The sequence below is a fragment of the Meriones unguiculatus genome, chromosome 12, assembly GCF_030254825.1.
Source record: "Meriones unguiculatus strain TT.TT164.6M chromosome 12, Bangor_MerUng_6.1, whole genome shotgun sequence".
In the NCBI taxonomy this organism is placed as follows: Eukaryota; Metazoa; Chordata; class Mammalia; order Rodentia; family Muridae; genus Meriones; species Meriones unguiculatus.
In genome coordinates, this window is record NC_083360.1 from 91217544 (window position 1) to 91232827 (window position 15284).

The 15284-nt window shown below is 40.6% G+C and overlaps 1 protein-coding gene and 1 pseudogene across 1 annotated transcript in view; one reads left to right on the plus strand and one right to left on the minus strand.

Moving 5' to 3' along the window:
* Positions 1-15284, plus strand: part of Acyp2 (acylphosphatase 2) — a 131771-nt gene that overhangs the window by 106507 nt on the left and 9980 nt on the right. The window lies entirely within an intron of this gene.
* On the minus strand, positions 3436-3919 carry LOC110554325 (large ribosomal subunit protein eL24-like; annotated as a pseudogene).

Sequence of the window (15284 nt, forward strand, 5' to 3'; positions counted from 1 at the left end):
TAAAGAGCCTACAAGAAGACCACACACATATATACTAGGCAATAAAAAAATAGGGGCCATATATCCCTTTTAAAATTAAAAACAGGGAATTCTGATAATACTCTGCTGTTGTTTCCTTTCGGGGTTCCATTCTGCTGCTGTCCCAGGGTAGGAACAAGAAACCACTGAAAATATCAGTTACAACCCCTAGGGCTGAAGCATGCTTCTTGTGTTTCATTGTTTCTGTTTTATTGCTTTTAGAATTAGCAAACAGAACTAATGCAATCAGAATGCAATCAATAGAGCAAAAGAGAATGGGGCAAAGGAAGGAAAGAAAGAGGTTTCTTTGGAAGACTTAAGTTGAGTTATACATCTATCTTTACACAGAATTGTCAGCATATTTAAAATCTCCAGGAAACAAAACAGAAAAACAAAACAAACAAAAAAGCATGATGCTACAAAGGTAAAACAAATGTAAGAGGGAAGAAAAAGAGCCTGTGAATTACAAAAAAAAAAAAAAAAAAAAAAGCTGTGTGTTTCTTTGACTTACTCAAATATTGTTACTTAGTTTTAACTTGTGTTGAAAGAAGTCCCTCACAGGCCTCTTGACCTCTTTAAACAGCCTTGTTTGTTCAGAACTATTGTTCATTGGACTCGCCTCCCAGTTTAGGAACCCAAGAAATTGAAAAGAATGTTGGTAGGCCAGAGGAGAAACATTGTTATTTTTCTGTTTCCCATAAAAAGTCTATTAAACTGTTTGTAAAGGGAATGATTACATAGAAACCTTAAGTGGTTTCCGGAGTGGCTTTATAGCTGTGGCAGAGGCTCTTGCCTCTCAGAAAGATCATATAGATCATATAACTGTAGGAAGGGGGTATTGCTGGGATGTAGGTACTGGTTTACCTTAGATAAATTAATAATGATGCTTAACTGTTTTCTAATGTGCCGGCACAGCGGCACAGGTAACTGCCCCCTAACAATGTAATAGACTGAAGGTCTGTGAAGTCCTGGCCCAGCTGCTCTGCCCCAAGGTGGCAGAGGCAGATGGCAGGGCTAACCCAAGTTAATGGCTAACTTGATAAGGCAGAGTCACAGGCCCCTGACTAGACCCATGCCCAAAAGAGTGCCTTGTAAATGTAGCAGAGGAGCAAAATGTCACGCTGTCATAGTGTTCGTATTACGTGGTGCTCAAATATCAGCCCTTATGCCAGTTGTTTGTTTTAAAATTTCTCAGAATTCACAAAAGTATAACTAAATAAACAATGAGTGCTTTTAAAATACAACAAAATGTAAGTATACATTTAGATGGCAAGTTGTTTTAAAATGATCTCTAATTTTGACTCAGGACAGGAGGTAGGGAAGCTATAAAAGACACTGGATGCAGTGGGGGAAAGTGGGATTTTTGACTGAATATTAGATTTTAAAAAATACTTATGATGTGTGTCTGTCTGTCTGAATGTGTGTGGACCATGTGTTGTGCTTGGTGCCTTGGGAGGCCAGAAGAAGGCATTGAACCCCCTGGAACAGGAGTTGCAAATGGCTGTGAGCAAGCATGTGGGTGCTGGGAACCACCAGGCCCTTTGCGAAAGCAGTATGTGCTCTTAACTGCTGAGCCATCTCAGCCCCAGGGCATATTAAGTTTTTAATCAAATTATATGAATGGAGAAAATGAAGGAAAGGAAAGCAAAATATGTTAAGTGGCGAGGCACACACACGTGTGCACACCTGAATGCATTCACACATAAAACACGCAGAGCCATTTAATCTTAATGTTCCTTCTGTATTTTATTATATGGATGAAAATTCTGATTAGAATGAGAGTCAGCATATAATTGCTGTCCTCTGTTTAGAGAGCAAGCCTTTTGCCAGCTGAGCCATCTTACCGGCACAGAGTGTTTTGTTGTTTCGGGTTTGGATGGTGCTGGGGATTGAACTCAGGGTGTGTGTGGATTATGTTACGCAAGCGCATTATTACTGTGCTGTTTCCCAGCCCCACAAGCACCGTACTCGGCAGATGATGAAAAGCAACAAAGAGGGAGGAAAGAACGCAGGTATAATCTGTTGGACTTTGGGCAAATACTTAGCCTATTTGATCCTAGGTTTTCTTCATCTGTTTTATACATGTTGTCCTGTAAGGGGTGATATTATGATTAAGTTGGCGACATGCATTGCAGAGATTATGTTATCTGATTGTACTTATCCCTTGTCCCAGAGCCATTCTATCATTAAAGCACAGAGAAAGAGAGAGGGGAAAGGTGTCTCTTGAAAGAAGGGTCATAATATTAGCAATTTGCTGTTAAAAAAATGTAGTCCAAGAACCAGCCACATTTACCTTACCTGGAGCCTTCCCTGATTTCTCTAAATCGGAGCCTGCATCTTAGCAAGGTCCTTGGGCAATTTACCTATACATGAAAGCTGAAGGAGCTTAGAACTGTCACATGGCTCAGTGGTAAGTGTGGTTGCTGCCAAGACTGATAGTCTGAATTCAATTTCATTGCCTCACGTGGTAGGAGAGAGCTGACTCCTGTAAACTACATGTGCTGTGCCACACCCATCCACATGCCGAGCAAGCAGAGGAGATGCGGTAGGACGCCTTCTGCCTTCTAGCCAAAGGGACTCTATAGAAGATGAAAGTCAGGCTGAGGTGCTTATCTGATGACTTTTTCTGTTCTGGCTCAAACTGCGTAGAGAGCATCTGAGGGTGAACTAAGAAAGCCAAGAGCACATTTCCGACCTTAGAACTGTTCTCCCGCTTGCAAGAGGCAGCAGAGTCCGGACAGAGCAGCTGCAGTGTGCTGAACAGAGGGAGCCCGAGCTAGCACTCTGAGCCGCCCTTGAGTCTCACAGTGAAAAGATGCAGCAACCATAATTCAAAGGCTGGCTGGGAAGCTGGCACAGGGAGGGAGGGTATGTTTGCAAACACCTCCAGGCTGGTCAGCGATGATAGTAATGGACTACCAGAATCCAAGAGCTTCCCCGAACTGCGCAGAATCAATGAGAAAGGACCCCTGACCCTCATCAAACAGGGACTTAAGAATCAAGGCCACCAAGGTGCCAGAGATGTAGATTGAGAAAAGGGCTTTGCCATGGAGCTTAGGGCAATTTTCTTCTCCCCGACAGCCAGATCACTAATCCTTTCCCCTCCACATACCCAGACCGGTCATGGAGAAAGATTGAGGAAAACATTAAAGTTTTGGCTATTTATCCAAACAAGAAGAATCCCTTTAAAAGGCTGCTACAGTTACAGAACCATAATGAATTTTCCACAAAAGGTAGCATTTAAAAAAATATACAGATACAAAACTTGCAGAAAACACAAGGATAGAAACTCAATAGTAGAATGTGATTATATATATATATATATATATATATATATATATATATATATATATCTTTTAGCATTAGAAACATCTTTAGTTTAAATTCTGTTTTATCAAATTTGTGTTTTCTACCCATTCAGAGAGTAGAGACCTTCATAGGCTTCACAATCTTCTGTTTAGGTGCTGCCTCTCTGGGGGCCTTGGCAGCAGCCATTGCTGTCTTCTTTGAGGCCTGCTTAGCCTCTTTTGCTTCCTTGGCAGCCCTGATGGCCTACTCTCGCTGAGATTTCCTAACTTCTGGCTTCTGATTTCTCTTAATCATTCTATCAGCAAGAGATGCACCAGTGATGGCCTGCTGGAATTTGACTGCATGGTGGTTCTTTTCATTTGATCTTCTGACTGTCCCTTCTTGTGCTTTCTTCTGGAGAAGACAGTCCAGTTTATTCCTTATGGAAAGGAATGTGGACTCACATTTTGCATTAAGAAACTGGGAAACCTTCTGGTCGGTCCTGGCATAGCGCCATGTGTGTCCAGGGTAGATCTTGAAGCCGCTGAAGCTGCACATCTCGACCTTCATGGTGATAGCTGCCAGCCGGCCTGAGAAAAGATGGAGAAGAGCGATTTTATCTTTCTTAATTCACGACAGAGTGTGAAAAATAAAGTACCAATATCAAACACTTAGAGAACAGCGATGTGGTTGATTCTGGTGTACATGCTCCCTGCCACGATGACAATGGATTAAACCTGTGACTATAAGCCAGCCACAACTAAATGTTTTTCTTTATGAGAGTTGCCGTGGTCATGGTATCTCTTCACAGCAATAAAACCCTAAGGCAGAAGTCGGTACAAGGACTATGGTATCGCTGTGATAGGCCTGACCATGCTTGCTTTGGAGGAATGTGGGGTCTTGAGCTTTCTGTTAGGAAAGCAATAGAATGCTCTAAGCGTTGCTTAACGGGTCGTCCTAGTAAGTAACACAGAACGCCAGCGGTGCCGAGGGTGATTTGAACTATGGGAACCTGGCTCAAGCCGTCTCAGAGGAGAAGAATGTTAGTATGTGACCTAGAGACTGTTGTGATTTTGTGGTGAAGAATGTGGCTGCTTGTCTGAAAGAAAAGTCTGCCTGAGGCCAAATTAAAGAGTTTTGGATTAATGGCATTGGCACAGGAAATTTCAAAACAACCTAGTATTGATTCTGTCTTGTTATTAGTGTTCACTCTTTTTGAAGATCTATAATGAAAAGGAGCAAGCTGAGCAAGTGAAAATACAAAATGTACAGTTCAAGGAGAAAAGGAGCACCAGGAAGTGGAATAGAGCTAAACCCTGTGTTCAAGGAGATAAACAAATTAAGAAAAGCCTGATATTAAATGGAATAAAGGGCCTGGTGATCTCAGGGCAAGACCCCACCTTGCTAAGCTTCCAAGTTATGAAAAGGAATTAAAGAAAAGGTTAGACCCAGCTTTGGTGGTTCATGCTTTAAAGTATCCCAGAGGCAAAGGTAAGTAGATCTCTGAATTTGAGGCCAACGGATCTGGTTTCAGGACAGCCACGCTTAGGCAGTGAAGGAAACCGATGAAAATAGCAAGCTAGTGAAGATGTAATTGAACAAAAGGACCATGTCCCAGCCCTAGAAAGCAGGAGAATTTGGCATCTTTGTTCGTGTGGTTCTGGCTTTAGAGTCAAGAATAAAAGACAAGGATTATGGAACCTCCCTCTATGTCTAAGGAAAACTGCTTAGCACCAGCATGTGTCAGGGGCATCCCTATAGAAGGCCTAGAGAGACCATTGCATGAAGCTGTGAAGGTGAAGCTTGGATTGCCCTGGAGACTCCAAGTTGTTGGAGATGCCAGAGTCGTGGGATAGCTGCCGAGCAAAGCTGCTAACAGGAAGTAGAACCAGCCCATGAGAAAGAGTGTGGCAGTCAACAAAGCTGGAGTTGGAGATCTGAAGAGAGCTTTGACATCGGACATGGACATGCAGAATTTAGTGTTGGTCTAGCTGGTTTTCAGTCTCGCTTTGGTCTGTATTTCCCCACTATGCTCCCTCTTTTCCATTTTGTAATAGTAATGTACAGTTTGTGCATATGTTGGAAGTGTGTGAAGCACTTTTTTATTTTGATTTTAAGGGGGATTATAGTTAAGAGACTGCAGGAATCTCACTCAGAGAAGACTTTGCACTTTGTACTTTTAAACAAGATTGAATCTGTTATAGACTGTGGGGACTTTTGAAGTTGGACTCATTTCTGCATTCTGATAGAACTCTAAGCCTATGAAGGCCAGGGAGCAGAATTTGGTGGTCTGAATGAAAGTGGTCCCCGTAGGCCCACAGGAAGTGGCACTATTAGAAGGTGTGGACTTGTTGGAGGAAATAGTCACTGGGGATGGGCTTTGAGGTCTCAGATGCTCAAGCCACACCCAGTATGACAATCACTTCCTGCTGCCTGTGGACCCAGTCTCAATTAAATGTCTTCCTTTATAAGAGTTACCATGGTCTTGGTGTCTCTTCACTCTAAGATGTGTGTGTGTCCTCCCCCTGAGGGGGGAGCAGCTTTACTAGACCACAGAGGAAGACAATGCAGCCAGTCCCAATGAGACCTGATAGGCTAGGGTCAGAGGGAAGGGGAAGAGGTCCTCCCCTATCAGTGGACTTGGGGAGGGGTATGGGTGGAGATGAGGGAAGAGGGTGGGATGGGGAGGGGATAAGGGAGGAGGCTACAGCTGGGATACAAAATGAATAAACTGTAGTTAATATAAAAATAACTAAATTTAAAAAGAAGATGTGTGTATGTGTGTGTATAATCTGTTGTAGATATAACAAGAGCTAGGTTAAAGAGCTATCTTTATCTGCTTCTGTATTATTTGACTTGTTATAATCCTTATTTTTATATATTTTTAATTTAAAAGTGTTTTATAAGCCCGATAATAATCCCTGGCTTAAAAATGGACCCTATTAGAAGACCAACAGAGACAACTGGCCCAGCCCCATGAGACTGAGACAACTAGGGAGCATGCATGGCCTGGACCTAGGCTCCCTGACAAGAGTGGCTGATGGGCACCTTGGTCTTCATATGGGGTGCCTGGCGAGTGTGGGGGGGGCTGTTTCTAACATAGACTCTATTGCCTGCTTTTGGATCGCTTCCCCCTGGCTTCAGAGGATGGGAGGATATGATCAGTCCTGATGTGACTTGATGTGCTGGGGAGGGTTGATACTGGGAGGGGGCTCCCCTTTTCTGGGGGGAAAGGGAGAGACTGGGAGGGGAGGAGGGAAGGGGGCACCCTTGGGATATAAAGTAAATAAACTGAAATAATAATAAAAACAAATAAAGGACAAAAGAACATATTAGGAAAAAGGAAGAAGAAAAGAAAGAAGTGCACCCTATTAAATGATACTATGCCTGAAAGCTAAGTGAGAGTTTCCATTTGGCTCAGTAGGAATTCATCAGTTCTGGATGCTTGGGTGTGAAGGAAAGAGATAAGATAGAGCAATACCGGAGGATAACTCAGTGAAAACTATTTTACTTTTGAATGAAAAAGTCTTGGGCATCCCAAATTAAGGAGTGGGAAACCGTAGGAAGGCAAAGTTTGGTTCAGGCTGGTAGGAATTACAGCCAGTAAAACAAGGGCCTGAGGACTTGAAGCTGGGTTATTTCCTAGAATTGGGTTATTTGGTAGAAGGTTACAGTGACTATTTACTGATAGATAAGCCCCCTTTATAAGCTCTATCAACAAAGTCTCCCCTGTTGAGGTCATTATTAAAAAAAAAAAGAGGAACTGAGACCCCTGTGGCTTTGTGTATCTACCCAGTTCTAAGGAATGTGAGAATAGGTTTCTGAAGGAGAACTAACAACCTTTTCCATTTTACCAGTGGGTTGCACTGGTAAAAGGATTATGGGCAAAAGCATTTTCTCAGCCAGTTTTCTTGGGGTAGGTCAGAGGGGCCACAAGAGGAGCTATTTCTGCAGCTGGGAAAAAGGCTCAGGAGGATCTTCCTGGAATTGGTTCTCATTTCAGAGTCAAAAATAGCTTTGAAATGCTGTGCTATTTGGAATTGGGGTCTATTCATTCAAGAGCATCTGTCGGTAGCTCTTAGAAATTAGTTGAAATTCAAATAAAGTCCAAGTAAGGCTTATATTACACTCATCAATTTCAACTTTAAAAATCACTTATAAAACCCATCCTGAAGTTACTGTCACAGCCTGCAACCTGATAAGAAAGTCTTAGTTTTCTGCTTACCATGGTTACTTTGAAAATAACCACAACGTTAAATTTCTCTTAAAGCATTCCTTCTTACCTACCTGAACTTTGCAAGCGAGATTCATTTTCATATTCAAAAGTTTAAATATGAATTCCACCAAAGAGTTCTACATGTTGCTTTTGCTTTTCCACAGCTGTCTTAGTTGGAATGAAGCCATTGGACAGTTAAAATCATAAACCCTGGATTGGGTACATGAATTATCTTTGTCTTCATTCAGTTTTGGTAAACGAGGTCTCTGACTTGCGTGCTGTGAGGACGCTTCGTCTATTGTTTACATGTGACTCCATAAAGAACCTAAGATGCCCCTGAGATGGTGGACCAGGGTTTGCCTCTTTGCACTAAGAAGGAAATAACATGACAGGGACACCCAGAGGCAGCTCCAGAGACTCAGGCGGCATCAGGAGCCCAAAGGGCTCTGCCATCGTACAGTCATTATCTTTCTAATTTTACTTCCTCTTCTCCCATATATGTTGAAAAATACAATAAAAGCTATAACATATTAAATATAATAAAAATTTAATGTTCCATAACAATTTTATTTCTGAAAAAAACTATTAACAGTGGTTTTCATTTTGGTTGTTTCCTATGTGCTTATACACACAGTGAGTGGAGTTACTATTCCATCTCTAAGTAGCAACATTTTATTACCTGAGAAATCGAGTCATTCTAAATTTTAATGACTGTATGGTGGTATGCTGGATTATAACTCATTGGACAGTTTGTTTATAGTTTTTCTGCTATAAATACTTGTTCTTATGCACCTAATTTACTTGCATTTCTTATGTGAATGGGATTTTTTTTATCCTCCGCCTCTTTATCTCTTGGCTTGACTATTTTTAAGAATCTGATTAAGCTATTTGCTATACATGCTAACTTTCTGTGTCATCATGAATATTTCATAGTTGTGTTTCTCATTATAATTCATTTTTCAACATTAAAATTATTTTTCTTGCTGGTTTTGTACAACTTATTTTATTTTAATTTCCATTTTTAATCACAAACTTTTGAAAGATAACTGTCCATCTAAAGACTTCATAAATATTTGACTGTTTTTTTCTGAACTTGGAAAGAATTAAAGGAAATGGTTCATTCTTTAGTTCACTATTGGCTTGAGTTGGCATTCCATTTAAGAGCTTATTCAAATCACTTCTTTTGTTGTTTTGTATTCAGATGTTAGCCAGTTATTCTAGAAATTGCTGGGGTGTAATTATGCTATTTCTCTCTTTTTTTTTTTAAACAGAGAAATACAATTTTAATTACACTGAAAGGTAAACTTGATACACATGTAATCTTTCCACCTGAAAATTAGAAAATATTAGAGACAAATTGTTAAAACAAGGCACAATTTTCCCATACTGTGACATGATTCCAGTTACGAAAAGATTTTAATGAAAATGTAAAACACAAAAATAGAAGTCTGAGATTTCTAAAAACATGTATGTAAAAAGCCCCTAAGTGGTCATGATTGTTTCTGTCTAGAGAACAACACGGATAGATGAACAGTGATAAAACCATTAGGGCAACTTCTCATCTCCAGTGACTCTCCTTCAAAAGCAGGCAGCAATGGGGCAAAGAGGTTTTACATTTTCCAGAAGAGCCAATTTTTAAAAATTATTTATGTATTTACTTATTTTACGTATTTATTTATTTTTAGTTTTTTTAAGACAAGGTTTCTCTGTGTGTATCCCTGGCTGTCCTGGACTCACTTTATAGACCAGGGTGGCCTAGAACTCACAGCAGTCTGCCCGCCTGTGCCTCCCGAGCGCTGGCACTAAAGGCATGTGCCACCACACCCGGCTACAAGCCAAATTTTTATCATAGTTTTCCCACTGTCTGTTAGATGAAGGGAAAGAATATTCTTCTGGCCCTGACTTCCCAGAAGGAAGTAGGAGGTCATGCTCAACCCTTATCTGGAGACCTGTTCTTGCAGTGGGTTGGGCTGTCCATCATTTGGAGAGGAGTGGGGAATGGTTTCCTTACGCTCTTTCCTTCATGTCACTACACACTTTCTAAGTAGGCATTTCCCCCAATATTAGAGCTGCAGATAACATACTACATTTATTTTTGTATGTCTCCTACTGCCTGCCACCCCTCCTGGCTGGGGATTGAGCACAGAGTTTCCTCTATTCACCAGCAAACACTCTACCACTGATCCGTTCTCAGTCATGCCTTATTTATTTAATTACTGTAATAATTAGTGTGCTTTATGACAGGATTTTTGGAGGGCTAAACTAACTTTAACCCATAGTCTTTTTGTTAATGTAAAATTGTATTATTTTCTTATGAAAGAAGAGGGAGATGAAAGACCTGGAGAGGACAGGAGCTCCACAAGGAAAGCAACAGAACCAAAAAAATATCTGGGCCAAGGGGTCTTTTCTGAGACTGATACTCCAACCAAGGACCATGCATGGAGATAACCTAGAACCCCTGCACAGATGTAGCCCATGGCAGCTAAGTCTCCAAATGGGTTTCCTAGTAAGGGGAACCGGGACTGTCTCTGGCATGAACTCAGTGGCTGGCTCTTTGATCACCTTCCCCTGAGCGGGTAACAGCCTTGCCAGGCCACAGAGGAAGACATTGCAGCCAGTCCTGATGAGACCTGATAGGCTTGGGTCAAAGGAAAGGGGAGGTCCTCCTCCCCTATCAGTGGACTTGGAGAGGGGCATGGGAGGAGATGATGGAGAGTAGGATTGGGAGGGAATGAGGGAGGGGGCTACAGCTGGTATACAAAGTGGATAAATTGTAGTTAATTTAAAAAATAAATTAAGAATAAAAAAGAAATTGTATTATTTCAAAAATTGAAAATAACCTGGTAAAATTTATTTCCTATTAATAAAAAAACTTCAAATTTTCATCATGTTTTATGTAGTCCAATAAATTTTAAAATATTTTATAACTGTCATATATACACTATCACCCTATTTAGATTGCATTTTATATGTCATGTGTCTGAGTGTTTGTACACATGTGTACCACATACATGCCTGATGGCTGCAGAGGTTAGCAGGGGATGTTGGGTCCTCTGAGCAGGAGTCGTGGAATGCTGTGAACCACCATTTGGGTGCTGCAAACCAAACCTGAGTCCTTTGCCAGAGCAACTACTGCTGAGCCATCTCTTCAGCCCCTGTTTTACTAATTTAAAAAGAATTTGCCCCTAACCTTTTTATTGTATTATTTAGCTGGTGGTTATTATGAGTAAGACCTTAATTGTGTTCAATTCATAATAACGTGATCAGTTTCACAAACTCTTCTAAACTAACAAATTTAGTAGATGGCCTTCTAGACATGGAAGGCTTGCAGGTAATCATGTTCTGTCTCATCTTTTTATTGTGTTGCTCCACTGGCAGAGTAAATGCCCAATGGATGGCTGTGGCAGTTACTTGTGTCCTGCCACAAGCACTAGACTGGAGAGTCAGAAAGGTTGCACCGAACTTTTGGTCCCTTACCTGAAGAGGTCATCTGTGAAACACCTCTTCTTAACCTGTGGTTCAGGTACCGTACTGGGCACTCCACAGAAGCCATCATGGTCAAGACTTAGAACAAGCCTATGAAGTACACAGATACATCCCCACTTTGTTATGCTTTTACAAATTGGAGATTTGTGGTGACCTTGACTACGTAAGACTAGGAGCACAATTTCCCCAATGATATGTATTATGTGCCTGGTATGTTTGTGCCTTGGTGTGACATTTTGAATTTGTTTTTACATTTATATGTGTTTTGTGTATGTGCCCACAGTGCATATACGGAGATCAGATCTTATATACTTATAAGAATGGGTTTCCTTCTTCAACCATGTGCCTCCTGAGGGTTAGTCCTCGGTCATCAGGTTGGTGGCAAGTGCCCTCACCCGCTGAAACATCCCAGCAGCCCCAGTGAAACCTTTGATAATTCTCAGAAGCTTCAGTTTTTAAAATTATTGTTATATCTGTTATGGTGATCAGTGATCAGTGACTTTTGATGTTACTCTTGTGCTGAAATAATTAAATATCAGAGTTGAAACCGAAGTTAGCAGTGTAGCCTGCCCATGATAGGCCTGAAGACGCGGTAAGGAATGGAACGCCGAGGTGTCTCTCTGTACTGGCCTCTGGGTGGCTGTGGCTCTTGACTCTTGTGACCCGGTAGACTTATTTTCCAGAAAGTGGATTGACCTTGAATTTTACTTGAATCTACTAGAAACTAGGGAATGATCTAGTAGCTGGACCAGCTTATCTGCATTCTTATTTTATGCACACACATTCTTATTTTATGTAACTTCCTTTCTTGGTCTCAGTAAAGCTGAGAGAAGACAGTCCTGAGGGCACTCTGCATTCTCCCTGTCCTTGCCTTAAAACACTATCAGCCCTTTGAGATCTCAGGGGGTTAAGTAATTTATCCAAAATTATCTAAATGGTAAATAATGAAGAAATGCTTGCTCTGGATAACCAGTGGAGTTGATATTCTGATTATGTCATTCCTGGGACATGATTTACGTGGGTCACTTCGTCTTCCTAATCTGTATGTATAAAAGAGTTAAATAAGATAATCCAATTTTTACAGACTAATCCTGTTGATAAATGTATATTCTAAACATCTTAAAGATTGCAAATTGCTTGACAACAGCCATACTTATCTCTATGCTTTTCTTAAGTTGTTCCTATTGTCATCTCCTGGGACCCTAGATTGTTTTTCTGTTATGCAAAATAAAAGTCCGAAGGAAGGTACCCAGTCCACAGGAAACACCAATTTACCTCTGCCATCATTAGTTGATATTGCCAAATCTTTATTCCTGACTACTCCTGAGCATATGCAATCCCTCTGTTTCATCCCTAGTCCATGGAGGAAGGAAGGAAGGGGTGTTTCAACAGTAGTTACAGCAATTATTTTAGGAATTAAAAACAAGAATTTGCAGTACACACAAGTGTTTGGTTTATCTCTTGAGCTTTTTAAAGATCAGCATCATAATGAGCTCATAAAATGTTCTCTAAACGAAAAGAAAAGTCCAGGGATTTAAACATTTCTTGTTGAAAATGACTTAACCTTAGGATATAATCTTTCCCTACTGAATTCCTGCATAAAAGGATGGATAGTGGGTAGAGCAATAAGGAATCAATCTGTTTCTTATAAGCCACTTTATATGTGGGAAGAGAAAACATCACATAAGCCGGGAGCAGGATCTAACATAGACACAGTGGAGGATGATAGCATCACAGGTTTGTGTTTTCACAGGGATGGTGCATTCAGTATCATGTAATAAACCAAAATACTTAGGGCAACTGAAAATGTTTAAAAAAATGGCTTTAGTTGAAAATTTTTGTTTACCATATTCTATTGGGTTAAACATTCTTGTCTAAGAATAGAAAAAGAAAAATATGTTCACTAAATCTGAATAATAACATTTATTTATAATGTGGACCAGTTTTATATTTTCAATGTGATTTTATGGTACTAAAGAAAGTACAGGGCTCAGCTATTTTAAAATGATAACAACACCATGGCAACCTGAGCTGAAATGGTCTGGAATTCTCTAAACCATATTAAAGATTCCTAATATTATTTTAAAGTTCTCAGTAAGGTAGGACATGAAAAGAAAATAGAACCTCCCAGCCTACATAACCTTGATTTTACTAAGTGCTCTAATCAAATGTGTTCTGACTGATTTGAAATGATCCAGCTCTCCTGGATGATGGTAATGTAGCCACTCTCTTCCTGCATTTACTGAACTAAGACTTTTTGTTAATCCTTAAATTGCAGGCCTGGTGGTGCATGCTTATAATTGGAAACAGGAGAATCAGAAATTTAGGTTGGCCTTAGCTTCCTAGTAAGCTCGATGCCATCCTAGGCTAAATGAGGCCCTGTCTCAAAAACAGTCGACAGGCATTTCCCCCAGCGTGGAACCTGACATGGAGAGGCTTCAGCAGCTGCTGACTTTGAGAGGGGAGCAGCACCAGTGGATGGCTTCTGTCTTCCAATATTAAGTCAGTAGATTTTTTTCAAGTTTCTCTAAAATTATGGAATAATTTAGATTGGCAAATTCTGTGCTTTCTTTCAGCACACTTGGGCTTGTGCTGGCAGAGAGTCTGATGGCTGTTGCACTATGGGTGGTGAACACACCCCTTCCTAAGGGATACCAAGCCCAGCAATGATGAAGAAGATTTATAGACTCCAACATACTAAATGAATTTTGTGTACATGAATATGGAGTGTCAGTATCTACTGCTTGGTAATAAGCATCTAAGCCATGTTTGGCTTACCTAATAGAATATTTGATAAGAGCAAATAAGTTCTGGCTTAATATAATTTCCTATTAAGTAACACTTAACCAATAAAATGCAGCATTAAGCATATTCCTAGCTCTGCATAGAATATGTAGCTCATAAAATAATTGATATATTGCTTATACATACATCTTGTACATTTATGCAGCATACATCCTTCTGTAATAAAAAGTGAAGCTGAAACTTCACTGACTCACATGATCCCCCTTCCCATCCTTGTATGGAGAAATTCCTTTAAAGAGGTTACAAACATAAATGCCCCAGACAGAGTCCTTGTTTTCAAATGTCTAGTTTATCCTTTACAGGAATCCTAAGTTTTCATCCCAGAATACCAGTGTGCCGACATAACTTACTGCAGTGAGAATGAGCACCTTGGTGAGAGTCTCCAGGGCTTATGCACGTCACGCATGCTTTGTCCAACTGTCATCACTTGTCTCTCCCACCAGACTAGAGTTACCTGGGGTCAGGCAGCCTTCCTATTTGCCCTGCTTGCCTAGCAGAGAGTACAGAATAGGCATTTAATAACTATTATTAAGTAGTTTGTATTTGACACATCTTCTTTTGTGGCTGTTGTAAAATAAATTTTAACTGCAACAAAGATGATACACAAATTGTGATTTATGGTTTTTCCTTCCTTTCTGAGACTCCACTAGAACACACTGAGACCCAGCAATGAAAGGTGTCCAGAGCCAAACACTGGTAGGAAAGACACAACTCTCAGATCTTTTATAGCACCTGCTAAGATTGCCCCAAGCCTCAGACGCAAGTTTAATTTATTCCTGGCAAACAGAAAAGAGCCTGAAATAAGGATGGAAAAGAAGAGAGAAATGAAAATAAAATTCAAATCACAGTTGATTGGCTGTGCAAGATGGCTAACAGACTGTAGCTAATAGCCCGTAGCTATTACAGGCTGTTAGTCTGCAATGAGGTTCTATCAGGTTCCAGGGCGCAAGAGAACACCTGAGTAAGAGGTGTGGGAGTGGGCAGAGGTATGGAAGCAGGTGAGGTTGGTGGGTCTGAGCAATCAGCTGGAAGCAGTGGGCATATATGTATTTGAAACTTTCATGCTAAATCACTCAGAGAGGAAAGATGGAGACAGGATTACCCTAGACATCACCAAAGGATCTCAGCAGAGTATGAAGAACTCCCAGTAAGAAGGATCATCCAGCCCGGCAGAGTACGGTTATAATTAGCCTTGTTGCAGTTTAAAAGGAAAGGTTCGGTTTCCTGAGATCTCATGCTTCACATGTCAGAAAGCTTCGTACCCAAATGAACTCAGTTTGTCAAATTAAGTAGCATATGTAAAGTAGATGAGGGGTAGGACCACAGATGCACAGATATGTTGATCGGTGCTATGGACGACATAAATATCTGAATTGATAGGCTATCAAATGTGCAATTCCCAAGACAGGTGAAGCTGAGCTGACAGTGGAGGCTAGACAAAATGTATCTGAGAGCTAGAGCAGCAAAGACA